General features: G+C 45.1%; 2 non-coding genes across 2 annotated transcripts; both read right to left on the bottom strand.

The window, feature by feature from the left end:
• Window positions 1–343: 343 nt before the first annotated feature.
• On the bottom strand, window positions 344–415 carry trnaa-cgc (transfer RNA alanine (anticodon CGC)). The gene has a single exon. It is a non-coding gene; the product is annotated as a tRNA-Ala (tRNA).
• Window positions 416–753: 338 nt separating this feature from the next.
• Window positions 754–824, bottom strand: trnag-gcc (transfer RNA glycine (anticodon GCC)). The gene has a single exon. It is a non-coding gene; the product is annotated as a tRNA-Gly (tRNA).
• Between the last annotated feature and the right edge of the window lie 5095 nt (window positions 825–5919).

Genomic DNA, 5919 nt, shown 5'->3' with positions numbered 1-5919 from the left:
ATCCCAAAATCCTTTCCATGAAGCCAAAATGATCAAAAATTCCAGAAAACTGAAGCATTATCTTTGAGTCCCCTGTACCGTGGTTAATGTACACCAAAATAAGTTTTGTTCCAGGAGGAAGAGCTTGCGCTTCATATTGGGCAAAAGGGAACTTTATTCTCGCATAGCTTGTTTTGGTTCTCGAGCAGTGTCGAAACCAAAAATAATCTCTTCCTGGCTTTTCTAATTGGTTTTTCTTTGAGAACATTATGTGCTTCTCCTCTGCAATTTTTTGAACGTATAGTATGGTCGAAAGTACCAGTGATAATTGATTTTAAGTTCCATTTATAAAATAAAAACAACCTGGAGATGCCGGGGATTGAACCCGGGACCTCACACATGCGAAGCGCGCGCTCTACCACTGAGCTACATCCCCAACCCTGAAAATTCATTTTAAATAATGCCTGAAGTCGATTTAACTTGTTCGCGCGGGGAGTTAAATATGTTTTCAGTGGACCAAGATTTGCTGCAGCACTGATCATTCAGCGAGCGATTTGAGTTTAAAACGAGTGACAAGTACCAACGCGGCGTCAACTCCTCACACTGGCGTCAGTAAAACGTAACTGTTTACTTTGTTTCCTCTGACTCGATCACAGTTGGAGCAACATAAAAAAATCTAATTGCTTTTATTAAAGACTTAAATGTTCTCGGGAAGAAAGTATGTGAAATTTTTTAAATTCATAACAATAGTCGGTGGAAGAGGGAAAAAAAAGTTGCATCGGCCGGGAATCGAACCCGGGCCTCCCGCGTGGCAGGCGAGAATTCTACCACTGAACCACCGATGCACAAACGTTAATCTGCGCAACCGCTATAAAGCTGCAATGGTCGCCGTAGTTTGTGTGCAGTTTAATTGTGTGTTGGATCAACTTGCACAAAGTTGCCACCCACGGTTCAGGGGGAACACTGCTTGTAGTACCAGTGGTTCATTCATGTCCTGTTTGCTCCTCACTACACTCTGAATTTGCTGATAAATTCTTGGCTGCTGTGAGTAAATTGCATTGTCTAGAGTAAATTGTGAGTAAATTGCATTGTCTAGAGCAACAGCTCAGCCAGAAAAGCAAATCTGCCCAATGGTCAGCTTGGCCTGATGACAGCACTCATATATCCACCAGTGTAAACAAAACTCATGGCCCTCATGATACCAAGTGGAGGAATCATCATTTGTAAGTAAGTGGAGGAAGTTACGGGGTGAAGCCATGGAGGATTTGAAAAACAAGGATGTAAAAGGCGGATGTCTGAACAGGACTTGGTGCGAGTTAGGATGCCGGCAGCAAGCAGATTGTCCATGAGCTCAAGCTTACAGTGTGCAAGGTGGAGGCTGGCCAGGAAACCATTGGAATAGTCAAGTCGGGAGGTACCAAAGGCTTCCAGCAGTAGATGTGCTGAAGCAGGTGTGGAAATGGGCAATATTACTGAGGTGGAAGTAGATAGTCTTGGTGATGGAGCAGATATAGGGTCAGAAGATCATCTCTGGTCCAAATAGGATGACAAGGTTGTGAACAGTCTGGTTCAGTCTCTGACAGTGGCCAGGGAGACTGATGGAGTCGGTGGCTCAGAAACAGAGTCTGTGACAGGGACCAAAGACAATTGATTTAATCTTCCCATTATTTAGTTGGAGGAAATTTCTGCTCATCCAATACTAACAAGCAGCGTGACAAATCAGAGGCACTGGAAATATTGTACACCACATGAAAAAAATGGGTAACAGACAAATTAAATATCACATGAGCAATGTTAAAATAGCTGAGGATGAAGCTGCGTGACCTAGACTTAGTACATTTAACAGACGATCTGTCCAATCACTGCAAAACAGCAATTAACAAAGCAAATGGACTGCTGATTTAAAAAATGTAAATGTTGGAGATTCACATCTCGAAAGTAAATACAAGAAAATAAATATCAGTTGTAGCTCTTTCCAGAACTGAAATAAAATGGTGAACTGCACAGTCAAATCAGTAGAGCACAACTTGAGTAGACAATGAGCAAAGAGAGAAAGAGAAAAAGAAGAATGGTGGGCAAGATCACAGTTGAACGGATGGGTCTCACATGCCAATCACCAGCATTTACAAACAATAATCAGTGTGTTGAGAATCTGGTGTGCATTGTCAGAATTTGATGGTCTCAGATCCAAATTCTACCTGACAATATTATTTCAATAAAAGCAAAATACTGCGGATGCTGGAAATCTGAAATAAAAACAAGAAATGCTGGAAATACTCAGCAGGTCTGGCAGCATCTGTGGAGAAAGAATATTATTTCAATCTCTGCCAACAGCTGTGGATGGGAATGCTTAATCCGGTAAAAATTATCACAAGATCGACCTGCAGCATGCAGTAGCATCCAATCTCAGAGTAAAACGTATGATTGAAAACCACTGCTCTACATTTTATCATACAATTGAGGGTTTCTGAATGACCACTGTCTTTCTTCCACCTGTTACGCAATTAAGTTCTTTTGCAGTGCAATGGTGTGTGGGACACAGTAGGCGACAATAATCTCAAAGTCCTGAGCTGGACTAGACTGTAACATTCTCCTGCTCTATCCAAGCAATAGAATCACTGCTTGAGGATGCCAATGTTATGCTTCACTAACACTCCATTGTATCTCTCCATAGGTCTTGTACTTAGATGATAGTTGTGTCATGAGCAACAGCTGCAGTGTATATGTCTGTCCCCCAGTGGCCATCCTTTGAGTTTTCTTGGTCCTTCAAATAACATTTGCATTGTCATCTGCCTTAGATGAAGGAATCATGGGTTAGCAAGGGTAATGGGCACTGACCTATAATTTTATTCCAACGGCTGTAAACCACTAGCTTGTTTTGTTCATGAATGGAGTTGTATTAGGAACAGCGGCACATATGGATGCACTAGTACTGTCTATTCTGCCGTGCACTCGGGAATCCAGCCACACAGTATAAATAGTAGGCTCTTTCCTGCTGTTGGCTGCCTTCCAAAAGAAAATTAATTTAATCACTGATTTTGGCAAGCAAAGTGTTGGTGATTTCCATGCTGCAAGTGTACACTAAAGGTTGGGAGATTGGACAAAGATTGCTTGTACTTGTACTTGCCTAGAATCAGCCAGTTTAACACTGCTGTAACCTTCAAAGACACTAACAGAGCTATCCTTCTCCTGGAACTGGTCCATATATCTGAGTGTGGGAATGTACATAATTCATTTGTGGTGTCCTTTAAGAATCATAGTCTGTGCAGGCAGGTGGCTGAATAATTCTAGTTACAGAAGTCTGTATACAAATAGCACCAGAAAGATGGGTCTTAAAAGAATGTCTAAAACACAAACAAACCTGTCCAACATACCTCTCACACCTGTTCAGCATGTCTCTTCTAATCATCTTCCCCTCCTCCAGAACATGGAAGCAGAGTGGTGTGCTCATAGGATACCCATAGCTGTTGCTTCAGCTGTACAAATAGGAATGTAACATAGTTTTATAAAGCTGTCAGGAAGGCAACAAGAGGTTCCCCCAGCTTCATTTGTACAACGAAACCAACAAAAACACAGAAACAGTAAGTTGCTAGGAGAGTTAGCAAATTTTTTTTTTAACAACAAAGACTAAATTAAAGGAATAGGCCGTCCTCGAAGTGCCTGTGTTATTGAGGTACTTAGCCTATTGGTGCTGCTCTTCTTTTTTTTTCTTTCTTTTGGGCCTCCTTATCTCGAGAGACAATGGATACGCGCCTGGAGGTGGTCAGTGGTTTGTGAAGCAGCGCCTGGAGTGGCTATAAAGGCCAATTCTGGAGTGACAGGCTCTTCCACAGGTGCTGCAGAGAAATTTGTTTGTTGGGGCTGTTGCACAGTTGGCTCTCCCCTTGCGCCTCTGTCTTTTTTCCCGCCAACTACTAAGTCTCTTCGACTCGCCACAATTTAGCCCTGTCTTTATGGCTGCCCGCCAGCTCTGGCGAATGCTGGCAACTGACTCCCACGACTTGTGATCAATGTCACACGATTTCATGTCGCGTTTGCAGACGTCTTTATAACGGAGACATGGACGGCCGGTGGGTCTGATACCAGTGGCGAGCTCGCTGTACAATGTGTCTTTGGGGATCCTGCCATCTTCCATGCGGCTCACATGGCCAAGCCATCTCAAGCGCCGCTGACTCAGTAGTGTGTATAAGCTGGGGGTGTTGGCCGCTTCAAGGACTTCTGTGTTGGAGATATAGTCCTGCCACCTGATGCCAAGTATTCTCCGAAGGCAGCGAAGATGGAATGAATTGAGACGTCGCTCTTGGCTGGCATACGTTGTCCAGGCCTCGCTGCCGTAGAGCAAGGTACTGAGGACACAGGCCTGATACACTCGGACTTTTGTGTTCCGTGTCAGTGCGCCATTTTCCCACACTCTCTTGGCCAGTCTGGACATAGCAGTGGAAGCCTTACCCATGCGCTTGTTGATTTCTGCATCTAGAGACAGGTTACTGGTGATAGTTGAGCCTAGGTAGGTGAACTCTTGAACCACTTCCAGAGCGTGGTCGCCAATATTGATGGATGGAGCATTTCTGACATCCTGCCCCATGATGTTCGTTTTCTTGAGGCTGATGGTTAGGCCAAATTCATTGCAGGCAGACGCAAACCTGTCGATGAGACTCTGCAGGCATTCTTCAGTGTGAGATGTTAAAGCAGCATCGTCAGCAAAGAGGAGTTCTCTGATGAGGACTTTCCGTACTTTGGACTTCGCTCTTAGACGGGCAAGGTTGAACAACCTGCCCCCTGATCTTGTGTGGAGGAAAATTCCTTCTTCAGAGGATTTGAACGCATGTGAAAGCAGCAGGGAGAAGAAAATCCCAAAAAGTGTGGGTGCGAGAACACAGCCCTGTTTCACACCACTCAGGATAGGAAAGGGCTCTGATGAGGAGCCACCATGTTGAATTGTGCCTTTCATATTGTCATGGAATGAGGTGATGATACTTAGTAGCTTTGGTGGACATCCGATCTTTTCTAGTAGTCTGAAGAGACCACGTCTGCTGACGAGGTCAAAGGCTTTGGTGAGATCAATGAAAGCAATGTAGAGGGGCATCTGTTGTTCACGGCATTTCTCCTGTATCTGACGAAGGGAGAACAGCATGTCAATAGTCGATCTCTCTGCACGAAAGCCACACTGTGCCTCAGGGTAGACGCGCTCGGCCAGCTTCTGGAGCCTGTTCAGAGCGACTCGAGCAAAGACTTTCCCCACTATGCTGAGCAGGGAGATTCCACGGTAGTTGTTGCAGTCACCGCGGTCACCTTTGTTTTTATAGAGGGTGATGATATTGGCATCGCGCATGTCCTGGGGTACTGCTCCCTCGTCCCAGCACAGGCATAGCAGTTCATGTAGTGCTGAGAGTATAGCAGGCTTGGCACTCTTGATTATTTCAGGGGTAATGCTGTCCTTCCCAGGGGCTTTACCGCTGGCTAGGGAATCAATGGCATCACTGAGTTCCGATTTGGTTGGCTGTATGTCCAGCTCATCCATGACTGGTAGAGGCTGGGCTGCATTGAGGGCAGTCTCAGTGACAGCATTCTCCCTGGAGTACAGTTCTAGGTAGTGCTCAACCCAGCGGTCCATCTGTTTGCGTTGGTCAGTGATTATGTCCCCCGATTTAGATTTGAGGGGGGTGATCTTCTTGATGGTTGGCCCAAGAGCTCTCTTCATGCCATCATACATTCCTCTGATGTTTCCGGTGTCTGAGGCCAGCTGAATATGACTGCATAGGTGTTGCCAGTAGTCGTTTGCGCAACGCCTAGCTGTTCTTTGTGCAGTACTTCTGGCTGCTTTAAGTGCTGCGGATGTTAAATCGCTGGGGGCTTTCTTGTAGTTCAAAAGTGCAATGCGCTTAGCGGCTATGACAGGTTCCAGCTCTTCATTATGAGATTGAAACCAGTCTGCATTTC

The sequence above is a fragment of the Heterodontus francisci genome, chromosome 7 (genome assembly GCF_036365525.1).
Source record: "Heterodontus francisci isolate sHetFra1 chromosome 7, sHetFra1.hap1, whole genome shotgun sequence".
NCBI lineage: Eukaryota > Metazoa > Chordata > Chondrichthyes > Heterodontiformes > Heterodontidae > Heterodontus > Heterodontus francisci.
The sequence above is the reverse complement of the archived record's forward strand: the minus strand, read 5'-3'. Positions and strand labels throughout refer to the sequence as shown.